The sequence below is a fragment of the Acomys russatus genome, chromosome 1 (genome assembly GCF_903995435.1).
Source record: "Acomys russatus chromosome 1, mAcoRus1.1, whole genome shotgun sequence".
Classification (NCBI taxonomy): domain Eukaryota; kingdom Metazoa; phylum Chordata; class Mammalia; order Rodentia; family Muridae; genus Acomys; species Acomys russatus.
The window spans coordinates 44,234,957-44,253,935 of NC_067137.1; the positions used below are offsets into that span (position 1 = coordinate 44,234,957).

An 18,979-nucleotide genomic window follows, 5' to 3' on the forward strand; every position below is an offset into this window, starting at 1 on the left:
AAACTCTTCCCTTCATTGGTCATCAATGGGAATCTTTCAGCTCAAGTACAGATTTAGGGAGCCCAGAGCCTACACAGTCTTTCATTAACATGTTTGACATGGGACATGGGCCAATCAGCTTGGGAGTCCTGAAACCACTTCTATTTTAAGACTATAAGAGATCAGTGGCATGGATCCTATCTTTTCTCCATAAATTGAGTATGTGAAGAAAAAAAAAAAAAAAAAAAAAAAAAAAAAACACTGTTAATTAGATCCCTGGAAACTTCAGTAAGGCTCCAAGGGTAGGTGGAATTTGTGAAGAGAATCTATGCGAAGACATTCAGGGTTCTTCCTTCCGCTCTGCAGTCCTCCCTTTACAGTCCGCATAACGCATGTCAAATCTCAAAGGACCTTGACTTGAAGCCAAGGTCAGTGGGCAGCTGCACAAGAAGAAGCCAGATGAGCTATGTGCTCCTGCATGCCTCCTTCTGTGCCATGTGGCCTGCAGGTTGCTCAGGTGTAACACTATTACATATTCTTAAAAACTGCCCTCAAAGTGGCAGTAACTGTGAAGTGTTCCCAAGTGGCAGTCTTTATTCCCATGGCCAAGGCCTTATTTTTCTGCCTCCAGCTCCTGAGCTTGAGAGTATGGGCAACACCATGGTTGCTTTACGCAAGGATGAGAATGGGTCCCCTGGCTACGTACCTGCCAGGCAAGTACTCTGCCCACTGAGCTACATCCCAGCCCATTATAGTTTTGATTACTCAGACACACACAACTTTACCTTCAACACTAAAGACCTGTGCTTTGACATTTCTGACGCAAGAGACACCAGGGAAGTAGTAGCCTCCTAACCACCCGAGAGATTGCAAATGACCCAGCTGTGGCCACAGAAGGGCAAGTAAGGTTCATAGGACCAAGAGAGAGAGCTGTCCTGGTGTTCCCTCTGCCCTATCCAGCACGATGATGACAGAGGGTTAGATCATTTTTAACCTTGTTTCGGAGCCATCCCAGAGTCCGTCTCAAGGCCTCTGAATCTTCTCTAGACCTAGCACATCTTTGCAAAGCTGGACAGGGGATGAGACATCAGCAGGGAGCTTGCTCACCGGAGCTGTAACAATCCCCGGCTCCCCGCACTTTTCTATTTGTGGCTTGTCTCTATGATTAATGAACTCAGATTGTAATCTCATTGACCAGGGCTCAAATGATGTTTGCTACAATGTCTAAGGTATCGACGAAGCTAGCAAATGCCAAGTGCCCATTTGCATCAGCCTCACTCTGGGAACTGTGTTCATCTAGCGATTAGGGGTGCTTTGGCACGATGCCACTGCTTACCTGTCACCTGAGAGGACTACGATCCTCCTTAAGGGAGAGTCTCTATCCAATAGGCTCCAGAGCACATTTACCTCTAGACATTGAGACTTAAAGTCCACAATGTGGAAAAAAAAATAAAAGTACTTAAGGCTTAAACCCTAGTGTTCCATCTCAAGCGCATGATTTCAGATCCTTGCGTCCTTCTGCATTTTGATGTCTCTCTGTCTTCAGGCTATCACTGCAGCCCAGAAACCTCCACGGCAGCGTCCCAGGTTCTACCATTCATTCACCTGATTTCTATATCTAGTTAGTTGTGAATCCCTAACATCTGTGGCCCAGGGTCGTTATGCGCTTCTCCTACATCACCTTGAAAACAAACACACTTCAGATTTAGGCTGTGAGATTTCATTGCTAAGATACCTATTTTTCCACATTCAAATTCTGAATCAATAATTTAGGTAGCTCCTCCTGACCTCTTTTTTTTTTTTTTTTTTTTTTTTTACTGAACTCGAGTCTTTATTGGCCGCAACTATTTGAGGGCGATGAAGCGGGAGGAGTGAGTGGGTGGCACCGATGCCAGGCTGGTGTGCTTCACCGGCTTGTAGGTGATGGAGAACTCGCCCAGGTAGTGGCCGATCACTTCCGGTTTCATCTCCACCTGGTTGAAGGTCTTGCCGTTGTACACGCCCACCATGCTGCCCACCATCTTGGGCAGGATGATCATGTCCCTCAGGTGGGTCTTCACCACCTCCGGATTCTCCATGGGTGGAGGCTCCTTCTTGGCCTTCCTCAGGTGCTTGAGAAGTGAGTGCTGCTTGTGCCGCAGGCCACGGTTCAGGTGCCTCCTCTGGCGGGCGCTGTACAGCGGCATCATAGGACGTGTCCAGCAGTTGGTCCAGGTCCACGCCGCGGTAGGTGAACTTGTGGAAGGTCTGCTTCTTCTGCTGCTCCACTTCAGCCATCTCTATGGCTGCTTGGACCTGACCTCTTTTTATTAAGCCTATGTGTTCTGGCCTATCTACGTTTGAAAAACCAACTATCAATTCTCACTGTAGGCTGCAGGTGAAGCAGGACAAGATGGCAGAAGAAAATGGTTAACACTCAGCCACTGAAAAAGCTGCCTTTTCAGAGAGAGAGAGAGAGAGAGAGAGAGAGAGAGAGAGAGAGAGAGAGAGAGAGAGACCACAGAGTATAATATCAGGCTAAGCAGATTAGGACTTGACTTGCCATCCCAACTTCATGATTAATTTCATGTTTCTAGAATGTTGGCCTCTGGGGTTAGTACCATGAACTTTGAATATCCGTGGTCACACTCATATTCCATGTATCACTCCCTACACACCAAAGGCAAATCATCACATAGAAGACTAAGGCTGTATGACCTGGTAGGTAGCAGAACGCAATGTGAAAAGTTATACACCACAACTTCTGCTTCAACTATTCTGGCTCCAAACTCTCCAAGGAGTTCAGTGAATTTAATTAAATAACCACATCAATTAAAAACAAGACAGAATGTGAGTTCTGGGTGTACAAGCTAATTTCTGAAGATGGAAACTATTAAAAAAAAAAACACTTCAAGGTTTAAAATAAAAAACTTTCCTCATCTGTGGCTCCTTGGCTCATGCTAAACAAGGCCTACATAAGAGATTATCTACAGATTCTGTTTCACCCTAAACTCTGCATCCAACAGAGGAAAAATACTTGAATTATCTCTACCTCCCACTCCAGTAACTATCCAGTGTTCCCTTTAGTAGTCAAATATCTTGTATTAAAACAGTCTATGGATGCCAGATGCCAAATTTCTAAAACAGTAGGGAAACAAACAAATAAAGGACAGGAGAGATGCCTAAGCTTGATTTACATAAGAGCATTTCAGTTCAGTTCCCAGTACCAATGGTAGGGGCTGAGAACTACCTATCACTCTATCTCCAGAGCATCTGAAGTCCTCTTCCAGCTCCCATGTACACATACACACACGTGCACCCACAGACACACACAAGCTCATTAAAAATAAAATTTAAAAAATAGACAGCAAACAATGGGAGAATTACTAAAATGACTGATATTACATTGTATTGTAACTTTTTAAAAAAACATTTTACTTTGGAACTATTTTTAGAAAGACTGATAGTATTTGTCCATATCTTCATTTCTTTGTAATAAATAATCATTATATAAAATCCACAGTTACACATATGGTTGTGCATCACACTGGCAGGAAGTTCATTCACACTGCTATTCACCACCACTACCATCCATCCAATTCTAGAACTTTCCATCTTCCCAAACCAAAAACACTGTTTCCCTTAAACACCAACCCTCATCCCTCCCTGTAGTCTACACTCTGTGTCCATAAATTTGACTACTCTAAGTAGTTCATGTGGACCCTTGCCTGACTTACCATGCTGACTATGTCTTTGAGGTTGAGCCTTCATGAATCCTTTGTCATTTCATTACTGAAAGCATCAACTTGTGTATGAACACCATACTGCACTTATCCATTCTTCACTTAGGCTATTAAGGTATTTGTGTCTTTTGACTACTGTAAAAAAATGAAGCTATAAACATGGATACAAGTGGACATGTTCAAGACTGTCAGTCTTTTCAAACCATTTTTGGAAATAGAATCAATGCATTATATAGTAACTGTTTAATTTGCATTTGTTTTATGTAGCAGGTGTAGCATTTTACATTCACAGTTTTGGACACAGGATCCAGTTTCTCCACTTCCTGAAACAGTTGTTATGTTTTTTCTTTGTTGGGTAATAGCATCCTACAGACAGCTCATGTGACTAGGGTTGCAATTCCTGAATGATCAGTGACATTAAGCATCTTTTCGTGTTCATCTTATGTCCTGAGTGAAAATGGCTACTCAAAGTCTTTACAGATTGTTAAATTAGGTTGCTTTTTAGTTGTTGAAACACATGAATTCCTTATATACTTATAAATTTATAATTACTTACTAGCCACATGGTTAGCAAGTATTCTCCCATCTATGATCTGCCTTTTGGCATGTAGGCATTACCCTTTGATATACAAAAGTCATTTTTAATGAAGTCCTGTGTTTTTTTGTTTCTATTGTTTGTGATTTGGTGTCATATCAAATAATCACTGGCATATATTTTTGTGTGTTGAGTATCCCCTTTTCCTGTTTTTAATTTTTAATCTCTTCTTGTTTGGCTAAGTGACTTTCCATGTGTCAAACAACAACTGCCATCCTGGGCTACTCTTTAAGCACATGGGTACCAGAATTGTATGTGTCTTTATGATCATCGACTTAACTGGGTCAGATGTCATGACTGTGTTTAGAACTGTTGAAGTATTTTCTGACTGCCTACAAATGCTGTCACGCAGAGAGGCATTGCAGGTGGTTGTGAGCCACCTGACGTGTGTGCTATGAAGTAAACTGAGGTTCTTGGAAGAGCAGCAAGCTCTCATAACCACCAAGCCATTCCTCTAGCTCCTGAAGACAGATTTTTTAATTGCAAAATCTGTTAGACTTGGACATTTGATTATAACTTAGACCTTTAAAATATACAACTTCACAAAAACTTAAGACAAGCTGTTCCTTTCCAAAGCCTAATGTTTTTTAACATAGGACAAACAAGTTACTTTTGCATCTTGAAGTAAAATATTGTTTAAATTTTTCCAAACTGATTTTAAAGTTTTAGGTTTTATGTTTAAGTCTTTAATATTTTCAGTTGATTTTTCTGTGATGCTATCAAATTTTCACACAATTTAAAAAAATTTTTTTTTCTCTATTCTGTACTTTTGACAACTTTGTTTAAAAAACTATTGGACTTATTTGAGAGCTCTTGTTTCCTGGATCTGCATGCCTATCTTTATGCAATCACCATACTGTTTTGAATTCTATAACTTTGCAATATATTTTGAAGTTGGAAATTTTACCCTGAGTAATCCAAATTTTGTCCTTTTCTGTAGTTGTTCATAGTCTTGTGACATTCCTTACAGATGTCCAGATTTTTTCATTTGTGTGAAAAACAATATTGTATTTTTATAGGAATTGAGCTGGACTGATGTTTCTTGAAGAAGCATGTGGAAAGTCTAACGACCTTATTCTGTAGAGTGATTTGGTGATCTATCCAGGAAGGAATAAAAAATAAAAAGGAACATGGAAAGGAAATTGAATCAAGCCAAAGTCTACCACACAGCAAAGAAAACCATCAACAACAACAACAACAACAAAAAAAAAAAAAAACATACTAATGGGAGAAAATATTTTTAAATCCATATATCTGATAAGGGTTAATGTCCAAAGTATAGGAGAAACTCAACACCCATAAGCAATTAACCAAGTACAAACATCGGTAAAGAATCTGAGTAAGCATTTCTCAGACTAAAGTGCACAGGTTTCTAGTCTGTATCTGAACGCAAACTCCACACCTCCAACTTAGAAAATGTAAATTAAGGCTACACTGATATATAAGCTCAGACCCACTAGAATATCACTGTGACTAAAGAGTTAAGAGAAAACTTGTGCTGGTAAAGATGTGGGGAAAAGGAACCTTGAGCTTCACTTGGAGAAAGTTCAGTTGGTACAGTCATTCACACTTACTATTATGAAAATTATATTACCATCTTACTAGCAATCTCTAGTTGGCAGTCACATAAAAGATATGAAATTAAGATACTAGGGACCTTTCTGTACTCTCGTGTTCATTGCAATACAGTCAATAGCGTGTGGAGCCAAGACAAATGCCCATTGGCTGATGGATAAAGAAAATGACACACACCGTGGAATGTTGTCTTTAAAAAGCTTATCAACCTAGATGGACCTGGAAATCATGTTGGATGAAAGACAAGTACTGTACTCCTTACACATGGAATGCTAATAGCAAACCTCCAGAAGTAGAGAATAGAACAGTGGTTACCAGGAGCCAGGCCCAAGCGAGAGAAAGACATTGTCAGAAGAACTAAATTCCAGTTAGAGATGGTGGACCAGTTAAACAGACCTATCATTTGACACATATGGTACCTATGATTAATAAAGAGTGTACACGTGGAAAACCTGCTAAGGCTGAAGAGATTCAGAATTTTCATCTCCAGTTCATGGTATGTGTAGTAATATGTATGTGAACAATCTTTAGTTAGCATTCCAGGATCCAAACATGAATTAAAATAACACAGAAATAAAGACAATTTTATGTATTTTTCATTTTTATATACATATATTATTACACACACATATATAATAAACTACATACAGCAAGAAGAACCACAAAACAATCAAGAATTATATTGTTACATTCATAGTGTTCTGGCTATTTGTATTTGGCAACCTAGAAGAAAACATCTTTCCTCTCTTGGTGAGTCTAAAATTCTGAACGTGAATCAATATCTATCATATCTCATCTCTATCAGCCTAAAACATCTATCTAGACCTAAAAACATCTTAATCAATTGAGAAGTTAATGTTAAAAGTTCCAACCAAGCATAGAGCCAGAAGCAGCAGCTGCGATGGACATGTTTCTCATGGCACAACGCCACAAGACCACTATCTTCACGGATGCCAAAGAGTGGAGTACCATGTTCGAGCTGAAGTGCATCATCAACCATCGGAGGAGCAGCGGCTATACAGGATAACCAGCTCCTTGATGGTGGAAAAACCCCTAGGAGAGTGTGGCTTCACTAGCCAGACAGCATGGCCACAGGCCCCTGCCACAGTGGTCATGGCTTTCTGATCAGATGATGCCTTTCAAGCTCTGTACATGGAGTCCTTCTCCAGTCCTGCAGAGCTTCCAGATGAGATGGAGCTGCAGGATTCTGGATGCAGTGCAGATGAAGAAGCTGTGCAGTGAGGACCCCAGGCCCACCCCCTAGAGACCCATTGCCCCAGTTAAAAAAAAAAAAAGATTTCGCTAAATAAAAAAAAAAAAAAAATTCCAACAAAATAAAAAATACTTTTTGAAAATTGGTCCTACAGTGAGGAAAATTCAGTTAATATTGGTTTTGCTACCTGGGATTCTTTGACTACTACATCTAAGGTTATGATGTGAATGATAAATTTTAAGCCAGTGGGAGGCTAACACTGTACTGCAATTACCAAGGAACTGTGACTGAACCACACATCACTCTAGCATGAGGTGAGTCCTGACATGATGGTCTGAATTAACAACTAACATTAAGGCACCCATCTAAGGCCTCCATTGTCTACATGGTAACATATTTAGTAACTGGAAATGGTCCAGTGATGAGTGCTGGTTAACTGACCCAGCACCAGACCCCACTTCCTTCCTCCCCCATCCATCCACACTCTATCCTCCAACACGATTCATAGAGAGTATATCTATCATCAAAAAAAAAGAGTTGTAATATATTCTTGATTAGTCAGATAATTTACCTCCCTCAGCCAGATTCAAAAAAATAACAATCTTTCTTACTTAGAGATGCGTACTGAAGTCTGGGTACTTAGTTAAAAATAATTTCCCATTCTAGAAAAGAACTTAAGTCTCTCTTAAAAGACACATGGGTAACATGGGGGTTTTATGACTTTGGTAAATTGCACCTGACAAAATAATGAGGATATTAACTCTGTGTCCCTGGGGAGCATGAGCGGTGGTGTGGGAGAGCAAGCTTAGCCAAGTTTAACACACAGCCTTCTCAAGCACCCGAGCTGACCTCTGACATCTGTGGTTTATATTTGTTCACTCTTGTGAATTGTTTTGTTCTAAGAACAACTTGCCAAAAAATGAGGGATATCTCTCAGGCATTGAGTGGCTCTTTAAGGTCAAGTGTCCATGACTCAAAATTTGCATCAGCCAGACTGTCTCGGTGACTACAGGGAATGTCCTAGACAAAATGTGCTGTTGCTGTGTCTGATTCCTTTCTGAAAAAGGCACAGAATTATTGACAGGAAATTTGTTTGTGAGGGGCTCTTCTCAGACCCCCATGGTGACTAAATGACCTCACCCCACTCCTAGACCAAACCAGCTACATCTCGGTTGTCAATACAAGTGATGCCACCAGACGTAGAAAACTGCTATCAATTTCTTATGATCAGGGGTGAAAGTATGCTCGTTCGATTCCCATTATGTTAATTGTGTTGAAAGTTCGTGTATGGAGGCTGCTGGCAGGCAAAGCATTTCTAACATATCTAGGAAGATACGCAACTTTTAGCTCTTTAGTCAGTCCAGCAGATGAAAATTATGATATATCAGTACGTGGTTAAAAGCATGTATTAAGCCGGGCGTGGTGGCGCACGCCTTTAATCCCAGCACTCGGGAGGCAGAGGCAGGCGGATCGCTGTGAGTTCGAGGCCAGCCTGGTCTACAAAGTGAGTCCAGGATGGCCAAGGCTACACAGAGAAACCCTGTCTCAAAAAAAAAAAAAAAGCATGTATTAAATTTTGCTATCCAAATGAGAGAGAATGAGATTTAAAACCACAACTTAAATCTATATAGTTTTTAACTCAAATGACACCACATGTTGGTGAGGATGTGGAGAGGGAGGAACACTCCTTCATTGCTGGTGGGAATGCAAACTAGTACAACCACTTTGGGAAGCTATCTGGCGCTTTCTCAAAAAAAAAATGGGAATAGGGCCTCCTCAAGACCCAGCTATTCCACTCCTTGGAATATACCCAGAAAATGCCCTACCACACAACAGGGACATATGCTCAACCATGTTCATAACTGCTTTATACATAATAGCCAGAACATGGAAACAGCCTAAGTGTCCCTCAGTAGAATGGACTAAGAAACTGTGGTACATTTACACTACGGAATACTACTGAGCTATTAAAAACAAGGAATTCCTGAAATTTGTGGACAAATGGATTGATCTAGAAATTATCATAATGAGTGAGTTCACCCAGAAGCAAAAAGAGACAAATGGTATATACTCACTTATATCAAAACACTAGTCCAAGCGATACGTCCCATGAAAAACTTTACTTACCAAGAAAGTGGGTCAGAGGAGAGGACATCCTATTGAGACTTTAGGCGAGAATAGCATGGAAGAATGGGGAAATAGTAGGACCCAAGGGTCCTGGAAACCTACAAGAAGAACTTTATGACAGGCAGATCTGGGTCCTAGGGTCTTCCTCAAACTAAGGCACCAGCCAAGGAGAATATAGGCAGTAAACCTTGAACCCCTACCATGACCTAGCCGACGAACAGAATATTCTCCACCGTTGAGTGGAGAGTGAGATCTGACTCTCACACGAACTCTGATGCCCCTTTTCTGACCACGTCCCCTGGATGGGGAGGCCTGGCGGCACTCAGAGGAAGGATAGCAAGTTACCAAGAAGAGACTCGATATTCTAAGAGCATATATAGGGGGAGGAGGTCTCCCTCAGTCACAGACATAGGGGAGGGGAGAAGGGGGGAAGTGGGAGGGAGAGAGGGAGGGATAGGAGGAAACACGGGAAGGGCTAACAATCAAGATGTAATATGAATAAATTAATACAAAAATAAAAAATTTTTAAAAATCTATATAGTTTTTAAAAATTATTTTTGAGATCCTAGTCATTTCTTCTTTTCCTTTCCCCTCTTCAAATCTTCCCAAATACCTATCTTGCTATCATATTAATTCATGGAATATATTTTCCAAAATACTTGTAATACAACCTGCTTAATCTATATATGGTATTTGTGAGCATATTTTCATGGCTGACCATTTGGTATTGAACAACCAATTGTGCTCTTCCCAGGGGAAGACGGCTTCTCCTGCTCTCAGCATTCCTCAGCTGACTGTAGTTCTTTGTATAGGGTTAAGTCCTTGTGAGCGTCTCCCTCCCATGTTAGCATAGTTTGTTGTTGTTGTTGTTTTGTTTTTTTGGGGGGGGAGTTGTTTGGTTTGATTTGGTTTGGTGTGTGTGTGTGTGTGTGTGTGTGTGTGTGTGTGTGTGTGTGTGTGTGTGTGTGTGTGTGTGTGTTATCCTTTTCGGCTTATACTTAGGCAGCCATGTTGGTGAGACTTTAATGGGTGTCACCTTTGACATTTCTAGAAGACACAATCTCAGAGCAAATGCCCCTGGCTTTTACGATCTTTCTGGTCCCTCCTCCACAATGATCCCTCAGCTTTAGATGCAGGAGCCTGTCCATGGGGACTAGGCTCTATGGTTCTTTACTTTGATTAGTTGTGGGGGTTTTTGTAATGGTCTCCACCTGTTTCAAAGGGAAGCTTCCTTGATGAGTGAAGAGAGGAGTCGCTTTCATAGTCCCAGAAGGAGCCACACAAGACTCCAAAAGAAAGAAACAACCAACAGTCCTACTGAGCTATGATACCTAAGAACCATAACAATGACCATCATGGCATGGTAACAGCAAGGATGCAATAGGGGCACACACAGCTTGGTGATAGGTAACCAACAGCTGTCTAATTGGACTTAAGACCCACTCAACAAGAGGGAAATCATGCCTGGTACTGGAAACCTAGCCAATCCATAACTGCATTCTAATTGCTTGTTCCTTAAACCCATTGATAACCATATGGTTTTCTGTTCCACAAACATACACAGGAAATGTGGGATAAAAAGGAAAGGAAGGGAGAGCAAAAGCAATGGCACAATAAGGTGTTAGTAACACAGAGAATAAAGAACATTAACCCTGTCTCAGTTTGTTTTCTATTGCTGAAATAAAATACAGCCAAAAGCAAGCTGGAAAAGAAAGCATTTACTTCACTTTATGGCTTAATAAAGGGAAATTACGGCAAGAACTTAAGACAGAAGCCAGGGGGCAGAAATTGAAACAGAAACTGTGGAGAAAGATTGCTTATTGACCATCTTAGACAGCTTTCTTACACAATCTGGTGTCACCTGCCCATGCTGGGTGCCCATGGGTGGCACCACCCACAGGAGGCTAAGCTGGCCTGCATTAATCATTAATCAAAAAAATGTTCTAGAGACTATTCTACAGGTAATCAGATGGACTCATTTTCTCAGTTGAGGTTCCACTTCCCAAATGACTTTACATTGTATCAAGTTGACAAAAAACTAACCAGGGCCGAGTGGTGGTGGTGCATGCCTTTAATCCTAGCACTGGTGGGGGGGGGGGAGGAGCGGAGGCAGGTGGGTCATTGTGAGTTCAAGGCCAGCCTGGTCTACAAAGTGAGTCCAGGAAAGCCAAGGCTACACAGAGAAACCCTGTCTCAAAAAGCCAAAAACAAAAACAAAAAACCCAACTAACCAGGATTGGGTTACAAAGTCCTGCAATAGCTTTTGGGTTGGAGGCCCACAGAGAGGTAAAGGACATGCCAGACATCAAGAGGTTACTTTCTGCCAAGCTTCAGACACTTAAACAAATAACTGAAATTCAAGGGACTAATAAAGGAATATTTAACTTTACTCAATAAGTATAATTATTAATTAATTATATATATTAGTTCATTTTTAAAAACAAAAATTACATAGTACCACAAATCAAATTTTATAGATGATTACTTGAAGTAAAAAGAAATTAAAATTTTTCTTAATTTTCATCTTTTACTGGAAAACATAACATTTAAAACATAGTGCAGGCAAAGGCTTAAGAAGGGAAGGGTATGAGAGCATGGGAAGAATTAGGGGGCAAAGAACAAGGTTAACCCAAAGTAGGGGTATGTAAAGCAATATGGAATATTATCTCGCAACCCAATATAGAAAAAAATAAATGAAGAGACAGTATAACAATTTTTAAAAGGAGGAGGGGGATATTGAGGACAAAGTATTAAGCAGGAATGACTTAAAGGAGCCTGGAGTGGTCAAATTTACCAAAACTAAGGATATTATTTAAAAAATAAATAAAACAGCCATATTGAACCCCACTAGTTAGTAAGCTATGTCAAAATAGAACTTTAAAACAAGGGTTAGAGCAAATTTACACTGCATGGATGGACAATGTCACTCCCAGAAGACAATGGCCATTAGAAGAGAATTGCAGTGCAAGGCATAGTATATTTTTCTATACGTTATTGGTTGAGGAGACCACAGAGGGCACCAAAATAACACAGGCTATTACCATTACGCTTGATTACCCATAGGGTCTATGTGGTAAGACCTTGTTGCACCACACGTTTTGCCTGCAGGATGCAGAAAACTTGATCTCAAACCAAACAGGAAGCTTCCTCTCTGCTGACTAGCTTTCTCATGCCTACTGGGGAAGAAAGGGCCTAGGTGGTCTTTCCTGAATTTTCTAATACCAACCTTCCAGGCAAGCTATGTCTGCTGATGTAATGTTGGTACATCAGTTATTGAGTAGATAATCACTTTCTGATTGGATTTGACAGTCCTTTTCGCCATGAGGGAATTTCATGGCTGGAATTATAATCCTGGTCAAAAGCTCATTGCTGGGGAGGTCACTGGTCCTTAGATAGATTCTGCAATTATTATTTCATTAAATGGCCATGCTTTAAATCTCCTTCTAAATATTGATGTTTATAGCCACAGACCTGCTTGCACAGTTCGTTAGAGAAGGCTTTTATTTCAACGGACAGCAATGAATGGAGAAATGCTACCTGATCCAGGTGCTGCACCAACTCTATTAAAGCCACCACCTCGGCTCAGAGAACTCTGCACAAGAAGAGGCAGAAAGAATGTAAGAGACGAAGGATGGAAGGAGTGCTGTGAAGTACTGTCTCCTGAACATGAACAGCTATCAAAATTGTGGTCTCACATCAGCTGTGGCTATCTGCACAAGATCGATACAAAGTTAAGCTAGCAGAAATTCCAGCACAGGTGGAACAGCTCAGCTCCAGGCCCCTCCCCAGTGCTGAGCTATTGGCAGTAGATAGTTTCTGGGAAGAGAGAATTATTCTTTGTTGAAGATGTGGCGCATGGTAGGTTTTCCATGCGCCAGGGGATGACCCAACAATATATAAACAGAACTAACTAGATTTAGTGGTTTTTAAGTAAAACGTGACAGCTAACAACAAAAGAGGAATTATCTTAATTCTCAAAATATTATTTGCTGGTGCATAGCAAACCAAACATAATAAAAACTATGTGATAAATATTTAACTACAGAAAAAAGCATTTCAAAGCTAAGTTTAACTACAAGTCGATATCAAAAAATATTAAGGTAACACAGAGTGCACACCTAGTCAGATTTTGTAACTTTAATCCCATGGCTTATATTGATGTGATACTATGGCAAACACTTTGCTGGTTTAATTTTAAGGATGCATAAATATGTGCTCATTTTACCCCTAAAGAATTTCTTGTTAACTGTGAGTATAGTAAGAAATCTATATGGAATTGAAGCCTCCCATGAGTAGGAATCTATTTGCTAAGGCATGTTTTCTTTGATATGACTAATTTCCACTCCTGTGAAATGCTCAGCTAGCAAACATGCAGTTGATATCTGTCCAAGTCACTCTGGCTTTGAGCCTAGACCCAACCTCTCACCAAAGGAAACTCAGTCTCGGTAGCATAACAACCACCTCACAGTTAAAAATTAACATTTCTTTTCAGCACATGGAATCAAACAGCACATCAAGAAGATTATACGCCACAAATAATTATACACAGCAGAAGATGAGTTGCTCCAATAACATTAGTGTAGTTCTAAAGAAGAAAGCCAGCTACTATAATATACAACACAGATGAAACACACCTCCTAGGAGACCATCTCAGTTGATACAAAAATAGCATTTGACAGCATTCAAGACCCCTTTATGATAAAGATACTCAGCAAAGTGGGAGTTTAAAGAAGATTTTGTAACACTAAAAGGCAACTAAAATGCCCAGCAGATATCATATTTAATTGAGAAAGACAAGGATCCTGGTCAACGTAAAAGCGAGGTGAGATGTACACTTTCATTCTATTTCCAGTACTCTCTTGGATCTCCTAGCAAGAGAAGCCAAGCAAGAAGTAGACACAAGAAGTACCAATGTCTAAATTGAATATGGAGATGTAAAGCAATCTCCATTTGCAGATCATATAACTCTTTGCATATAAACTACTAGAAATAATAAATTAGACAAATGTCATATTTTTATACCTCTACTATAAATAATCTATTTAAAAAAGAAGTGATAATTCAATTTACAGTATCATATATAAGATTGAAATTCTGATAAAGTTAACTAAGAATTTAAATGAGCTCAAACACGATGGATCTGGCTACCGCCAGAGCCTAGGCATGCACCTGCCTTAGATGCTGCCAGTGGGAGACTGAGAAGCTCAGATTGCTTGAGACAAAATACAACAAAAAATTGTCTAATTTTAGATTAAAGTTCAATATGTAAACTAGCAGATTTGAAATCAGGTCCAGGTGGGACTTTCTACCGAATGTATCCTGTAAGCATGTGACAGTGCAGCAGCCATCACACACTCTGTGACGATCCTTTTGGCAGGACCGACAAGATCCATGTGTGCCCTTTCTTCTGAGTGAGAGCAAATGGGGGCCTGCTGGCCTGGAGTGCACAGTTCTGGCACTCTCCAGAGCCAGATGAGGGACACAGATTGTGTATCCCAACCAACTACATTTAAAAACATGTACAAAGTTATTTTTAACCTTTTACGGTCCTTTTTGGTTTTCAAAGTTCAGAGACAATATTAAACCTTTGCTTCTCTATTAAGTTCAGAGATGCAGAGGAAGACATGATCTGCAAACACTGAGTAATAAAACAATGGGTCACCATATTAGAACTAACAATGAGAGAAGACCTCATAAGAGCTAGGGGAGAGATTATCTGAATAAGAAAATTAGCTTCCCAACTCAGAGGAAGGGCGTGTCTGAGTCAGAGGAAGCATACACTTGAATCAGAAGATCGATCTTTGGTCTGTTGAGCACATGTGTGCCAGAAGAGGTGCATACCTAGGTCACAGGAAGAGGTCTCCAGTCAGTGTGTGTTGTCATGGTCTCTTACCTTGGTTAACTGAGAAACAAACTGAGTCAGCGGAGGAGTCAAGTGGGAACTTGATACAGAGAAGGGCTCACTTGACTCAGGAGGGACCACAGGAGCAAATAGGCTGGTCCTTGGAGAATGTCATGGGCAGATACCTGTCCACCCGCCTCCCGGCTGTCACTGCCCACTGTTTGCTGTTCCCTTGCAAATCTAGAGACAGGGCACTCTTTAATCTCAACCCAGAGATGGCATCAGTGAGAAATGCCACAAGCCTTTCTGGAGAATATTCGATAGGTTCCCATTGCACCTTTCCCTTCCTTCCCTATAGCATTTAGGAGCATTCTCTGAAGAGATCCATGCTAATCACACGAGGTGATGGGGAAAGGATGCAATAAAGTCCAGCGGCATCTTTCCTCACGTTCTTCACCCATTCTTCCCCAACTGTGCCTCCTTCCTGTGTCGTTTTCCCTAGTGCCGAACTGCAGCCTCCATTGATTCTCTATTATTCATTATCTTTGGCCTTCTGAGGGCACCTTTCACGTCTTCCTGCAGGCGCTTCCATTCTTCCACTGCCTCTTTAGAGCCTGATAAAACTAAAAATGTTACTGCAGCCTGCATATGTGTTGGGATAAGAAGTAGATTACCCATGAAAGCAAAGGTGGTGGGGTATTGTCACAGGGTGTAACTTGAGCAGTGGAAGCCCACATTATACAGCCTGCGTTGCCTTCCTGCAGTGCTCTAGAAATTCATATTTGATGGAGTCAGCCAAGGATTTCTTTTACTTAACAGATATCATCCAAACCAGAAGTACGCTGTTTAAATCTCCTGGAGAAAGCATCAAATACTTTGGACTTTTGGTTTGTGAACAGAGTGAGGGAAACACATTTTTGTATCTAAGTATGGAATAGATGTTTTTGCTTCTTTAAGGTTGTTGTTTTGAGATTGTTCTTACGTTAAGGTGAAATTCATGCAGTCAAGTGCACTGACCTTGGTTTTGATATGTTGGTAAAGATGTCAGTCTCATTTCCTCAAGCAGCTGAGACAAATTACTACAGAGTCCGGGCATTACACAGCATGATTACCTTACAGCTACAGCAGACTGATGGGCACAGGAGACGCACAGACGAAGCCACGATGATGCAAGGCCTTACTGCCTTTACAGACACACACACACACACACACACACACACACACACACACACACACACACACACACACACACACACACAGTGGCTCTCCTTTCTCTTCCAGCTTCATCAGCATTATCCTGTCTGGGCTGGGTTCCTTGAGTCACAACCATCAGTCTTTCTCCCCTGCATTGTGGTTTTGTCTCGTCCTCCTCCTCTTCTCTGCTCAGTCCTCCTTCTAGCTGGACACTTGTGCCTACAACTTAGAGCTCAGTCAGACCAGTGGCATGGTGGGTGAACTTCTCTCTCCTAACTGAATCAGAGTGCAGAGGCCTTTCCCTGTGAGGCTCACAACTCTTGGGTCAAAGCTTGAGCATGTGCATGGATCTGCTGAGCACAGCAGTTAGGGAGCCTCCATTTATATCCAGAGAACTCACTATCTTCTATTCAGATAGACCCACTACTCTTTTTTCCACAACACAGACGCCTAGTTCTTCGGCTTCACCGAAGGAGCCAAGACGACATGTGATCTCCCATGCCTGAGTTCTTTCGTCAGCAGATGTTTTTCAGGGTTCCCTATGTCACATGCATGCCAGCACTCACAGCCTGTTGCACCATGAACACCCTGCCAATGGGTGCTATCTCTATTTAGAGCTTGGCAATTATGAGTGAAGTTACTAAAAATGTTTTTAAGTCTTATAGTAGACAGATGTGTTTATACCACTTGGGTAAATACCAGGGTAGCACCATAATCTTATAGCAGGTATAATTTTACCTTGCTATAAATTGTCAAACAGTTTCTAAAGTCATTAACCCTTATAATGTGGGAGAGTTCACAGCTTCTACAATCACGTCAACATTTGATGTGGTGATGTGATTTTTTTTCTCAACAAATGCTACCACTCTGTGAATGTAAGTCACACCACTCTAAAATCTATTGTTTCTAAGTAGCTTTCATGCCTTTGTGGGACATGCAGTCTTCTTCAGGAGGCTGGTTGTATAAGCTACTCAATGAATCCATTATGTAATTTGTATAGAATGCCTTTGTCTGATGTAAGCATTATGAGTGTTTTCTGCCAGTCTATGACTAGCCTTTATATTTTCTAAATAATGTAATATGATTTAATTTTCTAATCTGTTTGTTGTGAGGTAAACACCTGGCTTCTCTGAGGTGACAAGAATATGTTCCATTTTTTAATTGTTTGTGGAGGGTTTGCATATGAAAATTTTCTCACATGTACAGAGAGAGATAGGGGTAAAAGTTGAGCTTTCTATATTTATTCTGAATCTAGAATTAACTAAAACTATATTCCTCTCCATTTAGCTTTTTTAGAATTTTTATTATTAATGCAAGTTACCACACCTGGGTGTCCATTCTGAGGCAACAAGAGAATCTTATGTGCTGGGGGACATGTCTCCACTAGGCCGACCTTGGGGTGAGTCATCAAATTAGGCAGGGTGGTCTCTGACTTTATTAGTTGTTATAAACTATCCAAGATATTCTGAGTCCTTTTTATTTCCACCTAGGTTTTATGTTTCAGAAGCAGCCCATTGGTATTGGAAAAAGGGGTTTTTTTTGATACTGAAACACCAAATCTTGTATATTTCAATTCTTGATAATGTGAGCCTCTGTGACTTAAATATAGAAGCACATCCCCCTACTGAGTTAATCCTTTTCACACTGTACCTACATATCTGGACAATTTTTACATAAGATGTTCCTGAATATTTTATATACTTTTTTATCTTAATATAAAGTTCATTTCACTTTCCACTTGATTGATCAACTATTTATAAATAAAATTATTTTTATTGTATATCTTGTGACCTTGTTGCATTGATTTCTTGTTTTTTTGTATATATTTTGTATATTCCTTTTTCTGTATAAACAATTATAAAATTAGATCAAAGACACATATCTCTTCCTTTCCAATCTATGTGCATTTTATTACATCAAGTTTGAGTATACTAGCCAGGGGACCTGGCACAATGCTGACCTGAAGTCACAAAGACCACATTGTTCTGTTCCTGGTTTCAGCTGAAACGTGTATTAGCTCACTGTGTAGGGAGGTGTGAGTTTCTCACTAGGCCTTTGTCAAACCAGAAAGTCCTCTGATGATAATCTTTTCTTGAACTTGCTGAAAGTTTACAAGCCACAAATGAGCTTTTAATTTGTCTACATTTATTAAAATGTTTGTGTAACTTTTCTTTTTCTTAGTCTGCTAACATGCTGTTTACAGTGATGGTTTTTTATATGTTCAACAATCTTGCACTCTTGGGACCTATTACACTCAATAATAGTATATATATATATATATATATATATAATCTTTTGCTCTCTCAAAGGACAACATTTAATTGGGGCTGACTTAGAGTTTCAGAGGTTTAGTCCACTATCATCACGGCAGGAAGCATGGCAGCACACAGGCAGACATGCGCTGGGGAGGGAGCTGATCTTTCTACATCTTGGACACTCTCTTTCATTTAGTGTATCTAGACTTTAGGAACTATGCTAATGAGAAACTCTGGCCTACCTTTCTTTGAGGGAACAGTTTTGTCCTGTTTTGTTGCTAGAACTGTGTAGACACACAACACATTGGAAAGTAGTCTTTGTTCTGAATATTCAGAAAGTTTATATAAACTTCTGTTGCTCTTGGTTTTACTAGTGTTCCTTGAAGTATCTTTGCAGCAAAGTGTTTTATAAGCTTAAACAATTTCTAGCATAAAAGTTGGAAATCCTTTATTGCCTACGTAGCATGGTAGCTTTCT

At 40.3% G+C, this 18,979-nt stretch overlaps 2 pseudogenes; one reads left to right on the forward strand and one right to left on the reverse strand.

The window, feature by feature from the left end:
* Nucleotides 1-1,823: 1,823 nt before the first annotated feature.
* LOC127195964 (40S ribosomal protein S15-like) lies at nt 1,824-2,256 on the reverse strand (annotated as a pseudogene).
* A 4,516-nt stretch (nt 2,257-6,772) lies between these two features.
* LOC127195971 (elongin-B-like) lies at nt 6,773-7,113 on the forward strand (annotated as a pseudogene).
* Nucleotides 7,114-18,979: the final 11,866 nt, after the last annotated feature.